Source organism: Hypanus sabinus, chromosome 22 (genome assembly GCF_030144855.1).
Source record: "Hypanus sabinus isolate sHypSab1 chromosome 22, sHypSab1.hap1, whole genome shotgun sequence".
Taxonomy (NCBI): Eukaryota; Metazoa; Chordata; class Chondrichthyes; order Myliobatiformes; family Dasyatidae; genus Hypanus; species Hypanus sabinus.
The window spans coordinates 24,582,552-24,606,867 of NC_082727.1; the positions used below are offsets into that span (position 1 = coordinate 24,582,552).

Consider the following 24,316-nt stretch of genomic DNA (forward strand, 5'->3'; position numbering starts at 1 on the left):
CTTTACGTTCTATTGCAGCAATTATCCAGCTGGGCACTGCAACATAATCAAAATAGGCATACTGTCAAAAGCAGTCAATACATCCATTTATAAGAAGGTATATAAATGTAAGCCTTTTAGACTTTGTTGTGCAAATATGAGGATGCATTCTTAATTTTAAATAAACAATGGAATTAGAAAATACAAAAATACATGTTCATTCTCTAAAGTAAAACCTGACCTGACACTGAAGTTGAATTCAGTAAGTCTCTTTGTGAAAGTAATTTCATTTAAATTCACCTATTCCTAGGAGCACAGGAGAATGGAAATTAACCTCTGAAGTTTATAAAACCGTAGGGGGTGTAGATAAGGTGGATAATCATGTGTTTTCCAAGATTGCAGAGGCCCAAACTACAGGGCATGGGTATAAAGTAAGAGGGGAGAGATTTAAGAGTCTCAATAGGTAAATTATTTACATAGAGGAAAGTGCATACCTGGAATGTGCCGACAAAAGAAATGGTCAAAGTGGGTGCAATTGCAATATTTAAGAGACATTGGATAGGTGCAAGGAAAAGAGGGGCTGAGGGCTATGGGCCAAAGGCAAGAAACTGGGATTAGCAGTGAGGATGCTGCAGTTGGCATGAACCAGTTGAGTCAAAGGACCTGTGTCTGACTTATTCATTGACATATTTCTTATACTGCATATGTCCATTTATATCTCTCCCTCTGGCCCCCTGCTCCAGTTACTACCACCATCAGGACTCACATCCAGCTACCATTGGTCAGCTACCGTGCAGCTCTTAAGAGTTCTAGGAAACAGCTGCTGGCACCTGAAGAAAACTGCAGTAATGAAGAGTTGATTGTAACTTAATGGCATATTCTGTCCCAGTCATTCAGCATGGAACAGGGGTTACATATCTGCATTTCCCATTAGTAACGAGGTCAATTAATGAGGTCATGATTAGATCTCTTCATCTGTTGCAGTTTGTGGTGAAGATACTTCCATAACACAGGACATGGAATCTGAACATTCTGACCCAGATATAATAAAGGTATTGACTCATTAAATGAAGTATTTCTAAATCAGGATGCTGTGTGATTACAAAAAAAAAATCTGAGAGGTATGGGTTCTCATGTTCTTGTTTTTCTGAATGGCATGGGTTCCAATTTTGGTAAATATTGTTGAGCACACTTTGGTCAGTTGCAATTGTGAATCTTGTAAGACTCCATCATGAGCATGTTGAAAATGAATGTTAAAGTTGGGATGTTGTTGAGCTTCCTGAGACAGTTAAGGCAGCACCCATCATCAGATGTGAGGTGCTCTTACTTTAACTATATTTGACACGGATGTACCCTATTCCTCATTTTTGGACCATAGTAGTCTCCAAAACCATTTTCTATTTCATCTGAATATCCAAAATTGAGCATTTTCAATGGATCACAATTCACAAATCTCTAGAGAATGGGGGAGCAAACATATCTAACAGCCCCAGTTTGATGACCATCTCTGTGATTATCTGCATCAAGCAGTGTGTTAAGCAAAAGTATACAAAACCAAGCACCAATCCATACTAAGACTGCACCTGCTGTCCCCAGAGTTGTGAAAGACGGCCTGGACGTTGCCACACAAAGTTCCATACAGCTGGATATTGCAACACTACCTGTCCTTCATTGAATAGTTTCTGCAGAAAAACATTTTTGACTATATGTCCATGAGGCAGTGATCAGAATAGAATGTTCTGCAGACCCAAATGAGAAGGATGATTTCTTTGAGCAGAATGTCAAAGCCACTTTGTAAATTGTTTCACTGCCATAACCCAAACAAGCACATAGACCTTGCTTGGCTGACACTGAGAAAGGCCCTCTCCTTCAGATCTTTCTGCATAATTGGAGACTCACCATCAATGCACACTGTCCTTGAGATGGTTGCAATGCAGATGAGATCATTTCCTGCCTCATTGTGGACAGTTAAGAAGCAATAGCCCTTGTTGAGGTTAGGCTGAGTAGTTCTGTTGCAGAAGACTCTGTGATCTATAGGCTGTTTCCAGTGACCCATACTGAGACAAACATCATCTGCTGCTGTAAAATTATCAGTTTGGTGAGGGACACTATCTTGGAAAAACATGTTGATCTTTCAGTGTAACGAGATGTTCATAAGTGAATGCTGCCAACTGGCATGTTCCAGGCTGCAGGAGAATGTGCTGAGGAGCACACTAATGTTTGGTATATCCACTGTAAAGGATTTCTGGGGAAGGCCCGCAATTTATGATCGTGCTCTCACTGAATACTGAAGGGCTGGATCCTGTGTAACTGCCGCTCAAACACTTTATGGGTGTTTTGTTCAAAGAGTAAACATGAGTGGCCTTAATGCTTTGTAACAGTCTGCATTAGTTCGGTGGCACAATGAATGTTTTGATTTGATGGAATAATGAATGTAAAGAAAAACTGTTTACATAGTACTTCCTGTGTGCGTGTTTAATAAATAAAATACAATTTTGATTAAAAAAAGATAGCTCCTTGATATGGTGGAGAGAAAGTGATTTAGTCAAGTAACCAATGAGCCAATGATTTGGTCTATTATGCATGACATTTATGTGGTGGTACACTCCAGGAAATTGATGTGAAAAGACTTAGTGATCTTATTACCTTTGAATACCAGGAAGGAGAATGGTCTTCCTTGTTAGAGATAGCCATTGACTTATACTTATCCTGAGCAAATGTTACTCACTACCATCCATCCAAGGCTGAGTATTATCTCAGACATGCTGCATACAGCCATGGAGTATTTCATTATGTAAGGTATTGCAATGTGACTAAATGATGAAATTAGTGAAAGCTGCTTCCTTGACTTAATACTGAAGGAAAGGCTATATCTTCGAAAGCCAGCTAGACTCAGGCTTATGTTTGGAAGAGCATCTGCAGTGATACCCTAGGCCCAAAATCATCATTTTCAAATAGCCACAATCATCTTCTGTTGTATCAGGTAGAGCTTCCATCTTAGCAGCTATTCATGCCCCTTTAAGCCTACCAAATGGCAATTGGAGTTACTCATTTTATTTTTTTAATCTTTGTATCGAGTCATAGAACTTAACAGCACAGAAACAGACCCTTCAGCCCATCTAGTCCAGCCTGAATGTTATTCTGCCTAGTCACTTTGAGCCAAATCTGGACCACAGACCTCCATACCCCTCCAATCCATGTACTTATCCAAACTTCTCTTTAAATGTTGCAATTGAACCCACACCAACCACTTCTGCTAGCAGCTTGTTCTACTCACACCTCTCTCAGAGTGAAGAAGTTTAAAGATTTTAAAGATTAAGTTTATTTGTCACCTGTACAGTGAAATATGTCATTCTGTCAAACAAAATCAGTGAAGAATGTTTTGATCGGACTACAAGTGTCACCACGCTTCCAGAACCAACATAGTATGACTACAACTCACTAACCCTACCCATATGTCGATAGAATGTGAGAAGAAACCACAGCACCTGGAGAAAACTCATGCAATCATGAGGAGAACATACAAACTCCTTACAGGCAGCAGCAGAAATTGAACCCAGTTGATCCCTAATCGGTGATCACAGGCGCTGTCATAGTATTACACTAACTGCTATGCTATCATGCTTCCAAAAGGGGAACCTGAGGGGAAATTTGCCTATGATCCCTAATTCAAGTCTCTGCCAACCTCAGTGGAAAAAGCCTGTTTGTATTTACTCTATCTATACCCCTCTTAATTTGTTTAGCTCTATCAAATCTCCCGTCATTCTCCTACACTCCAGGGAACAAAGTCAGAATCAGAATCAGAGTTATTATCACTGGCACATGTGAAATATATTAACTTATCAGCAGCAATCCACTGCAATACATAATACAGAAGAAAGAAAAAAAATGATAAAAATAAATAAATTACAGTATACGTATGACAAACAGAGTATATTGGAATAGACTGAAAGTCCTAACCTATTCAACCTTTCCCTTTGACTCAGATCCTCAAGCCCTGGGAACATCCTTGCCCATTTTTCTCACTGGTCCAGATCCTACTGCAAGTTTTGATAGTCTTCCTCGCTATCCACTGCACCCTCAATCTTAATGTCATCCACAAATTTGTTGAAACAGCTTGCCAAATTATTATCCATATCATTAGTGTAGATGACAAACAACAATGGACCCAACACTTATCCCTGCTGCACACCACCAATCAGACAGGCAACCATCTACTGCCACTCTGTGGCTTCTCATGCAAAGCCAATGTTGGATCCAATTTATGACTTCATTCTGAATGCCAAATGACTGAATCTTCTTGACCAGTGTCCCATGCAGGACTTTGTCAAAGGCTTTGCAAAAGTCTAAGAAGACAACATCCACTGCCTTTCCTTCATCATCTTTTCTGGTAACCTCTTTGAAAAGCTCTATAAAATTGGTTACACACAACCCTCCATGCACAAAGCCATGTCGACTATATCTAGGCAAACTGCATCTATCCAGATATTTAAATATCCTGTATCCTAGGTAACTTCAAATGATTTACCCACTACTGACTTTAGGCTCACCATCCATAATTTCCTGGCTTATTCAGGAATGATGTTCAAGAAAATCAGAACAACATTAGTTAGCCTCCAGGCTTCTAGCATCTCACCCGTGGCTAAGAATATTATAAATATTTCTGTCAGAGTCCTGCAATTTCTCCACAAGCCTTCTACAAGGTCCAAGGGGACACCCTGTCAGGCTCTCAGCATTTATCCACCCTAATTTGGCTCAAGACAGCAAAACACATCTTCCTCTATAAACAGTACATGGTCCTTGACCTCACTACTATTTTAACTAAGTTCTATAAACTCTGTGTCCATTTCATGAGTAAATATGATACAAAAATCCACTTAATATCTCTCCATCTCTTTCAGATCCAAGCATAGATGACTATTCTAACCTTCAAGAGGACCAACTCTGTCCCTTGCCATGTTTTTACTCTTAGTATATCTGTAGAATTCTTCTTCACCTTATATGATAGAGCAACTTCATGCCTTCTTTTAGCCCTCCTGATTTCCCTCTTGTGTTCTTTTGCATTTCTTACATTCCTCAAATATCTCAGATGTTCCTTCCTGCCTAAACCTGTTAGTTTTACCTTTTATTCTGGCAGGAACATACAAGCTCTGTCCTCTCAATATCTCACTTTTGAAAGCTTCCCATTGACCAAGCATTCCTTTGCTGGAACACCAATCCATATCTCTCAGAACCTTTCTGATGCTTTTAAAATTGCGTTTCTCCAATTTAGAATCTGAGCACAAGGACCAGTCCTATCATTCTCCATAATTATCTTGAAACAAATGGAATTATGATTACTAGACCTAAAGTGTTTCCCTACACACACTTCTGTCACCTGCCCTGTGCTATTCCCTAAGAGGAGATTCAGTGTGCCACTCTCTTTAGTTGGGAGGTCCATATATTAACTCAGTAAACTTACTCCATGGCATCCAGTCCTTGACTTTATTATATCCAGTTTCTTTGAACTAAAGACAAAATAAGCTTTGGAACTGAAGGGGTTGTTTGAGGTGGGGTGTGGTTGGGTCACAGGGAGCAGACAGCAAAAGGAAACAGGTTATAGATAGAATTTCAAAGAAGTGTTGAACCCTTCTATCAGTATTAGTAAGTTAATAATTATTAACTTACATTTGCAGTTAGTGTGCTTTTTGTAGAAAACGCATTGCTGGACAATTTTGCATATTGTTAATTAGGTGCCACTGCTGAGCTGCACTAAATGAACTTGACATATCTAAAGATGGTTTTAGAGTTGGGTTTTCAGCATCACAGGCAGAAAAGGAGCTTATGTGGTCACTCAGCACCAACATAGAAATAGGATAGTAGATCAGCAACAACAAGGTCATATAGATTACTCCATATGAAACAGAAGCAGAATTAGGACTTTCGGCCCATCAAGTCTGATCATGGCTGATTAACTTCTATTGGTTTTCATCCATATGTTGCATTTTGGTCTACAAGGAAACTAACAGGTCATTCAGAATACTATAATGCCACTTCTTATAACATACATTAAAGTCCCCTAACTGGAGTGCATTTTATACATTTGCCACTCTTCCCTCAGATGGCTCAATATGAAACAGTACTGATTCATAAGTTAGGAAAAAATGGGCTGAAAAATGGCAGATTGAATTTAATGAGTATGAAATATTGCATTTTGGGATGATTAACCAGGGTAAGACTTACACAGTGGACAGTACAGCACTGAGTACAATAGAACAAAGGGATTGAGGAATAGAGATCCATAATTCCTTTTACTGTAAGTGACATCAAAGGTAGATAAGGTCATAAAGGCAGCTTTTGGCACATTTGTCCTTCATAAATCAAAGCATTTTATGAAGAATGTTATGTTGAAATTATATAAGAAGTTGGTGAGGCCAAATTTGGAGTACTGTGTGTAGTTTTGGTTCACCTACCTACAGGATAGATATCAATAAGTGTACAGAGAAAACTTACAAGGATGTTGCTGGGATTTGAGGCTGAGTTATAGGGAAAGGTTGAATAGGTTAGAACTTCATTCCCTGGAGTGCAGGAGAATGAGGAATAATTTGATAGAGGTATAGATAGAATAAATGCAAGCAGACTTTTTTCCTTTGAGGTTAGGTGAGACCAGATCTAGAGGTCAAAGGTTAAGAGTGAAAAGTGAAATATTTTAAGGGAAACCTGATGGGCAGCTTCTTCACTCAGAAGGTGGTGCAAGTGTGGAACAAGCTTCCAGTGGAACTGGTGGATACAGGGTTGATTGCAACATTTAAGTTTGGATAAGTGCACGAATCGGAGGAGTATGGTCCAGCTATTAATCGATGGGACGAGGCAAAATAACAGTTTGGCACAGACTAGATAGCCCAAAGGACCTATTTCTGTGTTATAGTGCTCTATGACTCCATGAAAAAGTAAACAGCCGAGACTTCTGTGTGGAATTCAACTAAAATATTCTGACTGAAGTCTTGAGTCAACTCTGAGATCCTCCAGAGTCAATGTTACTGACCTCATTAAATTGCATGCAAAATTTTCAAGATATGATGATAGATTAAACTTGGACATTGGTGAGATCCTATCTGGGGTATTATGTGCAGTATTAGCTTCATTCCCTAAATTACATTATTGCATTGTGAACACTTCAGACAAGATTTACTTGACTAATATTGGTTTGGATGGGTTATCATAATTTGACACCCCTCCCAATCAGGGTATTAGTTAAGAAAATTTAAATATTGGAATATTGGAATTTAAATATTGGGTTATCTACTTAAATCAGAGATATTGTGAATCTTCTCAGAAAATATACATCCTTGGAACTCTCAAAGGGTGCTGGAAGAAGAGTCTGAAAATATTTTAAGGCAGTGATGGATGGTTTCTTGATAGGCAAAAAAGATAAAAGATTAACCACAGGTAAACTGGAATGTGCAGAGGACATTACAGTCAGATCAACCATGCCCTTATCAATAGGCAGAGCAAGCTCAAAGCAGATCAGCCTTCTCCTGCAGCTAATTTGTATACTTGTTGTCAAGAGGAAATCTGCAGATGCTAGAAATTCAAGCAACACACACACAAAATGCTGGTGGAATGCAGCAGGCCAGGCAGCATCTATAGGAAGAAGCACTGTTGATGTTTCGGGCCGAGACCCTTCGTCAGGACTAACTGAAAGAAAAGATAGTAAGAGATTTGAAAGTGGGGGGGGGGGGAGAATCCAAAATGATAGGAGAAGATAGGAGGGGGTGGGGTGAAGCTAAGAGCTGGAAAGGTGATTGGCAAAAGGGATACAGAACTGGAGAAGAGAAAGGAAAATGAGACGAGAGGCCTAGGGAGAAAGAAAGGGGGAGGGGAGCACCAGAGGGAGATGGAGAACAGGCAGAGTGATGGGCAGAGAGAGAAAAGGGAGGGGGATATATAAATAAATCAGGGATGGGGTAAGAAGGGGAGTGGGGCATTAACGGAAGTTAGAGAAGTCAATGTTCATGCCATCAGGTTGGAGGCTACCCAGACAAAATATAAGGTATTGTTCCTCCAACCTGAGTGTGGCTTCATCTTGACAATAGAGGAGGCCATGGATATCAGAATGGGAATGGGATGTGGAGTTAAACTGTGTGGCCACTGGGAGATCCTGCTTTCTCTGGCAGACAGAGTGTAGGTGCTCAGCGAAACGGTCTCCCAGTCTGCGTTGGCCTTTTATATACCGGTGAGACCCGATGTAGACTGGGAGACCGTTTCACTGAACACCATTGGATTTCACTGTTGATCTCATCTGCCCAGTCCGCCTGAGCTGACTTGTTAATTCACTGGGTTCTGAAGCCCACCACTGCACTTCACCTGGTTTGGCCTGCCTGTTGAAATGGTGTACTGTGGTGTGGCTGCTGTTGCATCCTAACAGCTGTTTGGAGTGACAGGTAAGAGCTGAGTGTCCAATGGAGACCAACAATGAGTGAGCTACACTAGAATGGATACAATTCCCTTCACCAAAGGTGCTTCCCCTCCTTGGATACTCCATACATGGCAGTGTACACTGGATCAATTCATCTTTCAATAACTATTTTATAGTTTTATAGTACTACTAGACAACCAGGTTTGAGAGAAAGGTAGTGCAGTCTGATGTGATGTGCTTTGGAAATTAAAGAAGAAAGACGCAGCTTACTAAAGAATAAAGAGGCGTAGCAAGACAAATATAGCTCCTCATTTAATGAAGGACACTTTTGATGACATTTCCGGCTGATCTGCCGCCCTTTAAGAATACTCTAACATTTTCTTTGCATTTTCCCTGGCTTAAAGTCGCATACAGCTGATCATGCTGGAATACAGGTTTCTCCAGATAAATCAACCCATTCTCCATGGTTTGGCCCTGTGCCTTAGGTATAGTCATAGCAAAGCATGACTGTATCAGGAACTGGCTTCACTGAAGAGGGACATATTCCCCCTCTGATAAATTGAGAGTAATTCTTGGGATTATGACAATGTCATTATTGAGCGCACCAATGTTTATCTTTGCTATGATGAGATTGTTGTGCAGTTCTTCTACCATCATTTGCATTCCATTGCAAAGCTTTGGTGGATCCAGTTTATCATTGAAATGATGGGAGATCCCCTCTTCAATTCCAGTTTATGTGGCAGCAATCCAGATAAGGAATTCTGTTGGAAAGTGAGTGGTGTTAGCTCCTTCACTTACAGCATTGAAGGAACAGTATTCTTTTATGATTCTAGGGAAGCATCTAATGCATATAAAGTTTATTTTTTCATCATTTCATTGAGAGGAACCAAGACAGAATTCCTCAAGAACAGTTCTGCAGGATTGTCGAATGTCGGGTAGATTAAATCAATTCATTCTTCCATAGTTTTTGCTGGCAGAATCGTATCTTCAGGTAATTCGATTTCATCATTTTCATTTTTCTCAATCTTGTCTTCTCCAACATCCAATAAGAACTCAGAATATCGTCCTTCTCCCTCACTCAATCGCATGTTTCTCTTCAATTAAAACTTGATGAAACTTCTCCATAAGCAGGATTTTTTTATGCATGAGTTCTCCACATCAGCATCATTTCCATGTTTTATAACTGGTAGAAGCTGACAGAAATCGCCACAGCAAATGGTTAAAATACCCCCGAATGCCTCATTCTTGCCGCATATGTCACAAAGAGTCCAGTTCATGGCTTTGAAGCTCTCCCTCCTAATCATGGGGCACTCATCCCAGACAATAAGCCTCGCATTTTGGAGTAAATTTGCAGTATTGGTGTTCTTATCGATATTACAAAGGACACTTTCATTTACTTCGAGGGCTATTTTCAATCTTGAATGCACTGTCTTACCACCAGGCATCAATGTTGCTGCAATACCTGATGATGCCACAACAATAGCAACACCTCCATCTCCCATAACTTTAGCGAGGATCAAGTTGATGAAAAATGTCCTGCCCATTCCTCCTGGTGCATCAATGAAAATCATTGAAGAGAGATTCCTTTCCAAGCAGTCGCACACATATTCATATACTTCTCTTTGCTCAGTATTCAATAGGGGCTTCTTCTGTGAAACAAATTCCTGCTGTTCATCTCTGTTGTATTGCAGTTCACACAATAATTCCAGATTGCCAGCAGTTTAAGTAATTGTACTGTTTTTTTGGTATTGGCAAGTTATATTCTTCAAGTGTTTTGCCCAAGTTCTCAAGTTTCTCTTGGAAATACAGAAGAGCTTGTCCATGATGCCTCTCATTGATCATGATATTAGGATCATTGATCGTTCTCCTCTCCATTTGTAAGAAATCTTCAGACATTGCATTCTTGAACTGGTTCCATAATTGCTGTGGATTGTTGATTTCAGGCTTTGTTAGCAAGACATCAAACAAATCTCTCATTGCTCTGGGCATTCTTGTTCTCTCAGCTTCTCCCACAGTTTGCTGCCAATGATCACCAGCTTGCAATAATCCTCTCTCTCTGCAGATGTCTTTGAATGATGGAAGGATATCTCCATTATGTGTTTTCAATTATTCAAAATATACTGGTCCCTTTATGTGATGAAGAATAAGTCTCAAATTGTAGAGGTCACCACTTCGTGGAGACATGAAGTATTTTCATGTATACACTCGACCCAGAACATTTGCTTCAAAAATCCCACAGTACTCCTCCACTCTTTTCCCCATTCTCCTTCTTTCCCATCTCTTATTAGTCCAAGTGTAGAATCTGGGAATATCTACATAGTACAGGGTTCTTGCAAATGGATTGCGAGTGCAAAGATGCATGAATTCCATTAAAGTGGTTCTTGGCATATCACTATTCAGTTGCACAGCAGCATTATCTCGAAAGAATACTTGATGCTGTCGGGGAAGGTGCATTTGAAGGCGAACAACGACTGGTTCCCTCTCATGAGTTGGAAATCCAAATATCATTCTGACAGTTTCAAAGGGCCCAATATATCTGCCTGTCAAATACTGTGTGATTTTGTCTTCTCTATTCACTGCAAAAATTGTCCGATCACTCAAAGGTGGAATCGGCTCTGTGAGCATCATGAGGCGCTGCTAAGGCTGGCCGTGCGCATGTGTCGTGCTGTCGCATCACGGTTTCCATCATGGCTGACATTGGCTCTTGGGTGAATACAGGGCTGTTGATTTTGGCAAGTGAGCAATTTTATACGAATATATTAACCTGAACTTTGCCTACGTTCTGTAAGTTAGCGCATTTTAAGTTGATTTAGCCAAAAATAATGCTGCTGTAATGCACTGTTTGTGCTAATTGGAGGTCACAAACAGACAAACAGAGCATGAGAGTTTCAGTAGTATATAGATAGTTGCATATTTTCATTGGCAATTTGTTCTGTACTTCATTTAAATACATAATTTGTTACTTAGTAGTTTGTCTCTTTTATATGCTTTTAATTATTTCTATCAAATTTTGGCTAATTGATACAGTCTCTTAATTGGGCGAAAATGGACTGACCTGGATATGTACCAATTAACTGGAATCCAATACATATTAATCAAGATTATAAAGCAAGTAAAGGTTTCAAGGACAATTTGTAATTAATTTCACAAGCAAATAGCAAATGTACTATTCAACATTATCCTATTGCATAGACTCACATTATCAGAGTAACTTATCGGTTGCATTCTGAAATACTCGTGTTTTCTAACAACATCTTCGTAACCTATTTCTACTCATCTCTCAGAAAGCACACTAAATTTACACAATATATATCACAAACCTAAAGTGCTCTTCTTTTGAAGGACAGTATCAGTTGTGTTTCTCTAAAAACTCTATTCTGTAATTAATAATACTCAGAATTCCACCAGCCTCAGTAATTAAAACAACGGAAGTTGTGTAAGTGAGCTTCAGTTAAATCTCTAATAGCAAAGGCACTTTCATTGGACTCAACACAACTAAATATTACTCTACTACAATCAATAAATGTGATTAATAACATTTAGCTTATGCATGATCAATCTTCATAATTTAAACTACTGTCTAGGAATGAGCACTTAAGTTAAAATACCATTCAATAGTTAAGTTTTTTGAAGCAACACGTAAAGTTAAAACATTATCAATGGCAAACTCTTCTTTATTCAGCAAAACATTTTGTAAACTTACATCATTTATTAGGTTATCTAGTTTACAATTTAAATTAAATTGGATGTAAAACATTTGATCTGATGATAATATGATTATTTAATTTCCCATCAATCTAAGTTCAATGCACACTTGAATACTGACTGTACCACAGGCACTGAATAGCAAAGAACTAACAAAAATGTCCTTATATTCTGCAAAAAAGTGACTAAAATATACACCATTACACACATATACTTGTTTACTGTTGCAGAAGTATTACAAGACTACACCCAGAATTGAATAATTAATTGCGTCTTTATCAAAAGAAGTTTCAAATTTGCTTTGGTCTTTCTTTGTTGTTGATCTTTCAATAAGTAACCCTGGCAAACCAGGTGAAAGCTTACCACAAAGAAGATCTATTTGTTGATTAAACTAATACACTGCTTGCTTTCAATCAGTTTGTTCCTTCCTTACAGAATGTGCCATTCAGGTTAGCTCTTTTATTGCAACCATGTCAAGTCAGCAGGAAAGCTAATTTTAGGCAGCGTCATCATCAAGCAGCCGAGGTCTTGTAACACAGCACCACTTGGATCTGCAATGTCCGAAACAACTGTTGCTTATCACATACAAATTGTCTACAAGCATAGAGACCAATGAGCACAGCAAAATAAAGCAGGTGTGAAGTCATAGTTTAAAAACAAGAAATCTTCTCACTTGAACAAGATTAGATGGCAGCCACACGCCTTTCAAATTATATGATTTTTTTACACTCTTTAATAAAACCAAAAGATTTTAAAATGCTTTCATAAAAAATTGTAGAATTTGTATGTAAATATGAGGCAAGGATAGTTAGATTCTACTTGCCCTTGAGCAGTGTTTGTGGACCAATCTTATAGCAATCTACAAAATAAGTCTATGCCCCACTTTCCACAATCGTAAATCACATCTAATCCACAATTGAATCTTTCTCCTTACAACCAAATTTGACCTCCCCACCCGGCATATCTATCATTTACCAGAATGGAAATTGCCCCTTCCCCTCTCTGAGGCTGAACAGTCCTTCCTCAGCAAAGGCTTTACCATTGTCCCACTGCCAGTCTTTTTCACTTTTAAGACCAAACTAGTTCCCTTCCACCAACACCCTCCTTTGCCTAGTAATCTGGTCCTCACCCTCAATAATTTCTCTTTCGGCTCTTCCTATTTCCCCCAAACCCAAGGTGTGGCCATAGGCACCCACATGCGCCCCAGTTATGCCTGTCTTTTCATCAGCTATATGTACCTGCACTTCTGGGTGATGAAGTTGAAACACCTAATTTTTAAACCCTCAGTGTAAGCATCAGGACTATAATCTATAAACTATATAATTAGTAATTGAGCAACAATGATAATTTTTTTAAATATGAAAAAAGAGCATCAAGGGCATCCTAGTGATCAATTATTCATTTTTCAAAAAATTCCTGTCACAGATGCATGAGTACATTTAGACAATCTTGAAAGAACTGAATATATGGCTATATGGCTGTTCTGTGTTCTGTACATTCTTAGGTTCTTTTAAATTACAATATTGTACGAATGAATGATATATAAAAATATAGGGCTGAAATGAAAATATTTCCAGTCGTAGGTAGATCTCACTATGAATTTTAGAAATAACTTTTGAAAGCAGCTTGCTTTAAATGCAAGATTTTTATAAAAATCAGAAAAATGCTACATGAGTGACACACAGAAAATGCTGGAGGAAGTCAGCAAGTCAAGCAGCAATTATGGAGAGGAATAAACCAGCATAAGACTTAGGAGCAGAATTAGACATTCAGCCCATCAAGTCTGCACTGCCATTTCATCTTTGCTGATCCATTTCCCTCTAAACCCCACTCTCCTGCCTTCTCCCCATAATCTTTCACACCCTGACTGCCAAACTCTACTTTAAATTTACCCGATGACTTGGCCTCCACAGCTGTCCATGGCAATGAATTCCACAGATTCACCACCCGCTGGTTAAAGAAATTCCTCCTCATCTTTGTTCTAAATGGGCGTCCATCTATACTGAGACTGTGCCCTTTGGTACTAGACTCATCCACTCAACATCCTCTCCACATCAACTCTATCTAGGCAATGAGATCCTCCCTCATTCTTCTAAATTACAGCAAGTATAGGTCCAGAACCATCAATCACTCCTCATATGATAAGCCTTTCAATCCTGGAATCATTTGCCTTCCTCACCAATGACTCAACCTCCAAATTAACCTTCAGGGAATCCTATATGAGGACTCCCAAATCCTGTTGCACTTGGATTTTTGAATTTTGTCCCCATTTTAAAAATATGCTTTTATTCCTTCTACCAAAGTGCATGACTACTTCCCAAAACTGTATTCCATCAGCTACTTCTTTGTCCAGTCTCCTAATCTGTGTTTCTGCAGACTCCCTGCTTCCTCAACACTACCTTTCCCTCCATCTATCTTTGTATCATCCACAAACTTGGCCACAAAGCCAGCTACCCCATCATCTAAATCATTGTCATACAACATAAAAAGAAGAGGTTCCAACACCAGCCCCTGTAGAACACCATTAGTCACTGGCAGCTAATCAGAAAAGGCTTCCTTTATTCCCACTCTTGCCACCTGCCAATCAGCCAATGCTCTATCCATGCTAGTATCTTTCCTGTAATACCATGGATTTTTTTCTTGTTAAGCAGCCTCATGTGCAGCACCTTGTTAAAGGCCTTTTTGAAAATCCAAGTACACAACATCCACTGATTCTCCTTTGTATATCCTGCTTGTTATTTCCTCAAAGAATTCCAACAGATTTGCCAATCGATGTTTCAGGTTGAGACTTTATCAGGACTGGAAAGGCTGGGGGAAGGAGTCAGAATAAGAGGTGAGGAAAGGAATACAATGTGACGGGTAATAGATGAAACCAGTGAGGAAGAAGGTGGGTGGGGAAGGAAAGATGTAGTAGGAAGCTGGGAGAGACTAGGTGGAAAATCTAAAGGGCTGAAAAAGAAGAATCTAATGGGAGAAGATAGTGGACTCTGACAGAAAGGCTAACTTTGAGGAGATGCGAAGGGATTTAGAGAGAGTGGATTGGGTCAAGTTGTTTTATGGGAAGGATGTAATAGAGAAATGGAGGTCATTTAAGGGTGAAATTATGAGGGTACAGAATCTTTATGTTCCTGTTAGGTTGAAAGGAAAGGTTAAAGGTTTGAAAGCACCATGGTTTTCAAGGGATATTAGAAACTTGGTTAGGAAAAAGAGGGATGTCTACAATAGATATAGGCAGCATGGAGTAAAGGAATTGCTTGAGGAATATAAAGAATGTAAAAGGAATCTTAAGAAAGAGATTAGAAAAGCTAAAAGAAGATACGAGGTTGGTTTGGCAAATAAGGTGAAAGTAAATCCGAAAGGTTTCTACAGTTATATTAAAAGCAAGAGGATAGTGAGGGATAAAATTGGTCCCTTAGAGAATCAGGGTGGTCAGCGCTGAGGGAGATGGGAGAGATTTTGAATGATTTCTTCTCTTTGGTATTCACTAAGGAGAAGGATATTGAATTGTGTAAGGTGTGGGAAACAAGTAAGGAAGTTATGGAACCTATGACAATTAAAGAGGTGGAAGTACTGGCGCTTTTAAGAAATTTAAAAGTGGATAAATCTCCGGGTCCTGACAGGATATTCCCCAGGACCTTGAGGGAAGTTTGTGTAGAGATAGCAGGAGCTCTGATGGAGATCTTTCAGATGTCATTAGAAACGGGGATTGTGCCGGAGGATTGGTGTATTGCTCATGTGGTTCCATTGTTTAAAAAGGGTTCTAGAAGTAAGCCTAGCAATTATAGACTTGTCAGTTTGACATCAGTGGTGGGTAAATTAATAGAAGGTATTCAACAGTGGCTAGATGGGAGATGCTAGAGAGTAGTGGTGGATAATTGTTTATCGGGATGGAGGCCGATGACTAGCGGGGTGCCTCAGGGATCTGTTTTGGGCCCAATGTTGTTTGTAATATACATAAATGATCTGGATGATGGGGTGGTAAATTGGATTAGTAAGTATGCCGATGATACTAAGGTAGGAGGTGTTGTGGATAATGAGGTGGATTTTCAAAGCTTGCAGGGAGATTTATGCCGGTTAGAAGAATGGGCTGAACGTTGGCAGATGGAGTTTAATGCTGAGAAGTGTGAGGTTCTACATTTTGGCAGGAATAATCCAAATAGAACATACAGAGTAAATGGTAGGGCATTGAGGAATGCAGTGGAACAGAGAGATCTAGGAATAACAGTGCATAGTTCCCTGAAGGTGGAGACTCATGTAGATAGGGTGGTGAAGAAGGCTTTTGGAACGCTGGCCTTTATAAATCAGAGCATTGAGTACAGAAGTTGGGATGTAATGTTGAAATTGTACAAGGCATTGGTAAGGCCAAATTTAGAATATTGTGTACAGTTCTGGTCACCGAATTATAGGAAAGATATCAATAAATTAGAGAGAGTGCAGAGACTATTTACTAGGATGTTACCTGAGTTTCAGCACTTAAGTTACAGAGAAAGGTTGAACAAGTTAGGTTTCTATTCATTGGAGCGTAGAAGGTTGAGGGGGGATTTGATCAAGGTATTTAAAATTTTGAGAGGGATAGATAGAGTTGACGTGAACAGGCTGTTTCCATTGAGAGTAGGGGAGATTCAAACTAGAGGACATGATTTGAGAGTTAGGGGGCAGAAGTTTAAGGGAAACACGAGGGGGTATTTCTTTACTCAAAGAGTGATAGCTGTGTGGAATGAGCTTCCTGTAGAAGCAGTAGAGGCCAGTTCAGTTGTGTCATTTAAGGTAAAATTGGATAGGTATATGGACAGGAAAGGAGTTGAGGGTTATGGGCTGAGTGCGGGTAGGTGGGACTAGGTGAGATTAAGGGTTCGGCACGGACTAGGAGGGCCAAGATGGCCTGTTTCCGTGCTGTGATTGTTATATGGTTATATGGTTATTCTTAGAGATAGTATTTATAATTATCTGGATAGACAGGATCTTATTAGGAGTAGCCAGCAAGGATTTGTGCATGGAAAGTCATGTTTGACAAACCTTATTGAATTTTTTGAAGAAGTTAAGAGGAATGTTGATGAGGGTAAGGCAGTGGATGTAGTCTATATGGACTTCAGCAAAGCCTTTGACAAAGTTCCACATGGAAGGTTAGTTAAGAAGGTTCAGTCATTAGGTATTAATGCTGGAGTAATAAAATGGATTCAACAGTGGCTAGATGGGAGATGCCAGAGAGTAGTGGTGGATAATTGTTTATTGGGATGGAGGCCGGTGACTAGCGGGGTGCCTCAGGGATCTGTTTTGGGCCCAATGTTGTTTGTAATATGCATAAATGATCTGGATGATGGGGTGGTAAATTGGGTTAGTAAGTATGCCAATGATACTAAGGTAGGAGGTGTTGTGGATAATGAGGTAGGTTTTCAAAGCTTGCAGGGAGATTTATGCCGGTTAGAAGAATGGGCTGAATGTTGGCAGATGGAGTTTAATGCTGAGAAGTGTGAGGTTCTACATTTTGGCAGGAATAATCCAAGTAGAACATACAGGGTAAATGGTAGGGCATTGAGGAATGCAGTGGAACAGAGAGATCTAGGAATAACAGTGCATAGTTCCCTGAAGGTGGAGACTCATGTAGATAGGGTGGTGAAGAAGGCTTTTGGAACGCTGGCCTTTATAAATCAGAGCATTGAGTACAGAAGTTGGGATGTAATGTTGAAATTGTACAAGGCATTGGTAAGGCCAAATTTAGAATATTGTGTACAGTTCTGGTCACCGAATTATAGGAAAGATATCAATAAATTAGAGAGAGTGCAGAGATTATTTACTAGGATGTTACCTGAGTTTCAGCACTTAAGTTACAGAGAAAGGTTGAACAAGTTAGGTTTCTATTCATTGGAGCGTAGAAGGTTGAGGGGGGATTTGATCAAGGTATTTAAAATTTTGAGAGGGATAGATAGAGTTGACGTGAATAGGCTGTTTCCATTGAGAGTTGGGGAGATTCAAACGAGAGGACATGATTTGAGAGTTAGGGGGCAAAAGTTTAAGGGAAACACGAGGGGGTATTTCTTCATAGTGGAGGATAGTGGAGGGTTATGGGCTGAGTGCGGGTAGGTGGGACTAGGTGAGATTAAGAGTTCAGCACGGACTAGGAGGGCCGAGATGGCCTGTTTCTGTGCTGTGATTGTTATATGGTTATATGGAAAAGAATAAGGGCACCAGAGTGAAGTGATGGACGGCAGGGGAGAAGGGAAGGGGTTAAAGGGGAGCCAGAATGGGGAATGGAAAGAGAAAGTTGGGGAAGTGGGGAGAAATTACCTGAAGTTGGAGAAATTAATGCTCATGCCATCAGGTTGGAGGCTATCCAGACTGAATATGAGGCATTGCTCCTCCAACCTGAGAGTGGCCTCATCATTGCTTTGGATTTATAGCATCTGCAAAATTCTTGTGTTTATGAATGCTACATGATTCCTTCATTACAAAATGTTTTACTATGCGACAGACAATTCCAATAGCTTTCATCCAAAGAAATTGAGACACAACAGACCACAGATGTTGAATTTAGAGTGAAAAACCAAACTAAAGGATGGATTTTACAGGTTAGGCAGCATTTGTGGAGGGAAATGAACAGTCAATATCCATTACCCTCTGTAAATGCTGCCTGACTTACTGAGCTCCTCCAGGAACTTGCTATTTGTTCCAGAGAATTGTTTGGACAAAAGCAAACATAATATATTCTCCACTTTATATTCTATTTTCATATAAAGTAAAACTTTGATAATTCAACATGCAAAGTACCCAACCAGTGGGCATTCTAGACAATGGGGCCCTTGATGGGTGGATAGGAAGCATAGTAAATGGGGCCCTGGAGAGTGGATATGAAGCATGGTGAATGGGGCCCCAGAGAGTGGATATGGAGCATAGTGAATGGGGCCCCGGAGAGTGGATGTGGAGCATGGTGAATGGGGCCCCGGAGAGTGGATGTGGAGCACAGTGAATGGGGCCCCGGAGAGTGGATGTGGAGCATGGTGAATGGGGCCCCGGAGAGTGGATGTGGAGCATGGTGAATGGGGCCCCGGAGAGTGGATGTGGAGCATGGTGAATGGGGCCCCGGAGAGTGGATGTGGAGCACGGTGAATGGGGCCCCGGAGAGTGGATGTGGAGCACGGTGAATGGGGCCCCGGAGAGTGGATGTGGAGCATGGTGAATGGGGCCCCGGAGAGTGGATGTGGAGCATGGTGAATGGGGCCCCGGAGAGTGGATGTGGAGCACGGTGAATGGGGCCCCGGAGAGTGGATGTGGAGCATGGTGAATGGGGCCCCGGAGAGTGGATGTGGAGCACAGTGAATGGGGCCCCGGAGAGTGGATGTGGAGCATGGTGAATGGGGCCCCGGAGAGTGGATGTGGAGCATGGTGAATGGGGCCCCGGAGAGTGGATGTGGAGCATGGTGAATGGGGCCCTGGAGAGTGGATGTGGAGCATGGTGAATGGGGCCCCGGAGAGTGGATGTGGAGCATGGTGAATGGGGCCCCGGAGAGTGGATGTGGAGCATGGTGAATGGGGCCCCGGAGAGTGGATATGGAGAAGGGTGAATGGCTCTGTGTAGTGGAAAATTAAGCAGGAATAAAAGCCCAATTTAGTGGAAAGGAAGCATGGGAACTCGGTCTGTTTTGTGGAAGGGAATAGCAGAAACTTGGACACCATTAAGTCATATGGGAATGCAGGAATGGAAGCTTCAGAAAGTCAGAAGGGATAACAAGAGCCAGAGATCTGGCAAGTTTGAAGGCAGCCTGAAATCTGTGGCCTCAGTTAATTGATATGATGCTCCAAACAGGAACTCTGGTGAGTAGAAAGTGCATCAGAATCTGTGTCCTGGTCAGTGGAAAAGGAGAACAATAACCTGTGCCCTGTGAATTGGAAGGGACCAGAGTGAGTAGGAACCAGAGCGCCAGAGAGTGGAAGGCAAATGTGGACATCAGGGCCCACTGAGTGGAAAGGAAGTGCAATAAGCATCACTTAGTGAACCAGATGCAAAACCATTGCACAGCAGATTCTTGGAGTCCTACTGCAAGCATTTACATTTGCTTGAATATAAGACCCATTAACTAGAAATTGAATTACATAGTTCATGTTGTTATATGCTATGGGATTAAAATTCAGCATTTGATGGATCATAAAATCTAATATTAACTTTAAGCTATTGATAGCATGTAATGCAACTTAAACTTTCATGCTTACGTGTGCTTAATGTGTTTACACTTAAAGCACAGGATGATGTCATCTATATTCTTCCCAACTAATAGTTCTCCCCTTGAAATTAATTCACAGGTCTGTTACAAACTTGTATGGATCACACACAGAAAGAAAGTCTCAAAATCAGTGCCAAATCTGTACAAATGCAACTCAAAAGAATCATTAATTACATTCAGATTTGTTTCAATTATAGTGGAGTTCTTTGCAATAAGCTAGATTGAAGAATGCAAATGAAAGCCTTGGACAGTGTTTCAACGTACAAAGTAGCTTTACTTGTTGATTCTACTGAGCTTGCAGCAAAGGAAGTGGCCATAGGCATTTCCATCAAATCAAATGGAGCTGAAGGAAAATGATCAATTCCCCCAAGAGTCTTCCGGGAGCAAGTTCCTCCTCAAGGTGCAATGCACCTGCAGATCAAGGCTTTCAAAGTTAGTAATGATAAGAGTTCTGCCACTGCTGCAGCATAGGCCCAGACATTGTCTGTACATGGACTGTTGTGGCTACAAAGATGAAGGTTACCATCATCCTGAAACTTACATCAATTTCAGAAGACTATGGCTAGATTATTTATATTTCCCAAGCAGCAGCTCACCTCTGCAGAAAATTTGTCTCTGTGTAAAAAGCTGGAATCTTCACAAACTGTAAAACTTAACATTCTTTGAATAATCAAATGGTACATGATCTCCCAAATAAAGATGCTCATGGAAGCTCGTAAAATGCTTCTGTCCCACATGATGTAATCATCATGACTGATGCCCTTATCCTGTGATTCACTGTATTTCCCATACTTCAACTTTCACACTGGAAGGAGTTTGAATAATGTGAGCTTCCTTAATGACTATTGCCCAATAGTACTCACATCTACAGTGATGAAATGCTTTGAGAAGTTGGTTATGACTAGACTGAACTCCTGCCTCAGCAAGGACCCATTGCAGCTTGCCTATTGCCGCAATAGGTCAATGGAAGATGCAATCTCAATGGCTCTTCACACAGCCTTAGACCACCTGGACAATACAAACACCTATATCAGGTGCTGTTCATCGACTATAGCTCAGCATGTAACACCATCATTCCCACAATCCTGATTGAGAAGTTGCAGAACTTAGGCCTCTGTACCTCCCTCTGCAATTGGATCCTCGACTTCCTAACCAGAAGACCACAATCTGTGTGGATTGAACTGCTCTGAGATTAACGGAGTTAGAAAGAAGGCAAAACAGTGATGATATTTCATTAGGAGTTTGAAAAGATTTGGTATGTCAACAAATACACTCAAAACTTCTATAGATGGCATTCTGACAGGTTACATCACTGTCTGGTATGAGTGGGGGGGGGGGCTACTGCACAGGACCGAAAGAAGCTGCAGAGGGTTATAAATTCTGTTGGCCCCATTTTGGGTACCAGCCTACAAAGTACCCAGGACATCTTCAAGGAGCAGAGCCTTAGACAGAAAGGTAGCATACATTATTAAGGACCTCCAGCACCCAGGGCGTGCCCTTTTCTCACTGTTACTATCAGGTAGGAGGTAGAAGCCCGAAGGCACACACTCAGTAATTCAGGAACGGCTTCTTCCCCTCTGCCATCCGATTCTTAAATGGACATTGAACCCGTGAACATTACTCACTTTTTAAATAAATATTATTTCTTTTTTTTGCACAATTTTTAATCTATTCAATATACGTATCCGGTAATTGATTTACTTACTTATTTATTATTATTATCATTTTTTTCCTTTTTCTTCTTATATATTATGTATTGCTTTGAACTGCTGCTGCTAAGTTAACAAATCTCACGACACATGCCAGTGATACTAAACCTGATTTTGATTCTGATTCTGATTCAGATCTGAATGTCCGAGGGCAAATTCTATACTTTCCATCTTGTCTCATCACTTCAATCTAGATTTTTGTTGAAGAGTGCAACTAAGACCTCAGTTAAATAGCCATACAAAGCTTAATGGAGACTTGGGAGTCTAAGTCGAGAAACAATCAAAAATAAAATTTTTCTCCTGGACCAATTAGACAGGACTTTCCATTACTTTCTGGAGAGGATCTCATAGTTATGTTACAAATTATTATATATGTTGCAACCCCCAGAATGTTGCCATTTTGAGGGCTCAGCAGAACATTAGCACAAACTAGAACAAATAGCAGAAGAAAAGGTGGAGAAGGTGAAGGAGTGGGAAGATGAGCAGAAGGGAAAAAGAAAGGTTATAGAGTCTCTCCCATAATGCTGTTAAGACATGTCTCACTGAGACCTGTTGGATTAAACTGATTGTTATTTTCTTTGCAGCTTAAAAATTAATTACTTACCTACTGTATATTTTTATAATTACTTATATACATGTTTTCTAGTGGCCACAGTATGTATGTTTAGTTGTTCAGTGTGTCCCCTGTGGTTACAGTGCTTTGTAACATTTTGGAAAGTACTGGAAGTTTCTTTTATGTTACAGTATTTGAATAAGAGGTATCTGATTCGTGGACTCTTTCAACTGCAAATTTGAGTGAAATGTTTCTATTCTATGGGTATAAAAAGTTCTGGCCTCGAGGGTCAGTTGTCTTACTTTTTGCTTTTTCTCACCCTTCTGCTACTAGCTTCCGCTACAGTTATTGACCGTTTTTCAATTTTCTTTGTTCTCTTAGCTCTTAATAAAACAATTGTGCCTCTTTCCTGACATCCAAAAGAACTTCTGAAAACATCAGAATCCAACAGGCCATTAGACCATAAGACATAGTAGCAGAATTAGGGCTCCCAGAACTAACTAACCAGCTTAACTTGAGTACCTCGTTAGTTCAGCATACAAATATAAAAGCAGTTCATAACTAATTTAGCAAGATCGTCCTGTTACTTATACCCAGAATAAAAACACAAGGGCATAAAAAGTGTAAGTTATACTACACTTTGGCCCTTCTCTATGTTCAATATAATCAAAGTTGTTCCTATGCCTTGTTCACTTTACAGTCTGGGTCCATAATCCTCTGTTTTACTTTGTACCCAAAACTCTGTTGCTCTCTGTAATGAATATTGTATAATTAATGATTAAACATCTAATTCCTCACAGAAAATACCAAACGTAATGCTACATATAAAGAAATTTCTCATCTTATAACTCACTCCTACTCTACACTTCTATCCCATATTTCATGTCTACCACTACACCTCCTAAAATAGATTTTAGCTTGTGGAACCAGTCTACATTGTCAATGTACTTTAGAATCCCTTATGCCTCAAGTGGATCACTTGTTGTCTTCTTTACTTCAGGAAGTACAAGCTAACATTTTTCAACCCCCACTAGCAGCACAAACACCTCAACCACAGAAATCCATGTAGTAAATCTACACTGCACTGACTCAAAGTCTGATACTATTTACATAGGCAAGCCAAAACCAAATTCACCATAGTCCTCCACAACCCCTGCAGAAAGTCAATATTTTTATATTCCAAATCCCCACAATAAGTGCCAATATGTCATTAACCCTCCAACTTACTTGGTATATCTACATTTATTTAGAGATATAGTGCAGTACAGGCCCTTTCAGCCCAGTGAGCCCACACCACCCAATTACACCCATGTGAATAATTGACTTACTAACTGCACATCTTTGGCGAGTGGCAGGTGATCAGAGTACCTGGAGGAAACCAATGCAGTCACAGGAGGGACATATAAACTGCTTACAGACAACAGCAGAAATAAACCTGGGTTGCTGGCACTGTAACAGCATTATACCATTATAAATGGTCAAATCCATTTCCACAGAAAGCACTTCTTCCTTGATGCAGATCATAAAATCTAGGTTCATAAAAGGTTGAAATGAAATTATTCAAAATGTTGCGTAAAGTTGAAATCTGCCCAATGTTTTATTTTTCCCCATCTTAAAGATTTTAATTCAAGTTTTCTCAAAGTCTGAACTTCTGCTAGATAATTTTTATCTCAGGAACTTTACTTTTAAATTCTGAGCATGCTCAGTTTCCATATATAACCCATATTGAAGGAAAGGACAGCCACTCTAGAGAGCC

The 24,316-nt window shown here is 40.1% G+C and overlaps 1 protein-coding gene across 4 annotated transcripts in view; it reads right to left on the reverse strand.

Moving 5' to 3' along the window:
• mypn (myopalladin) overlaps nucleotides 1-24,316 on the reverse strand; it is a 294,291-nt gene that overhangs the window by 248,360 nt on the left and 21,615 nt on the right. The window lies entirely within an intron of this gene.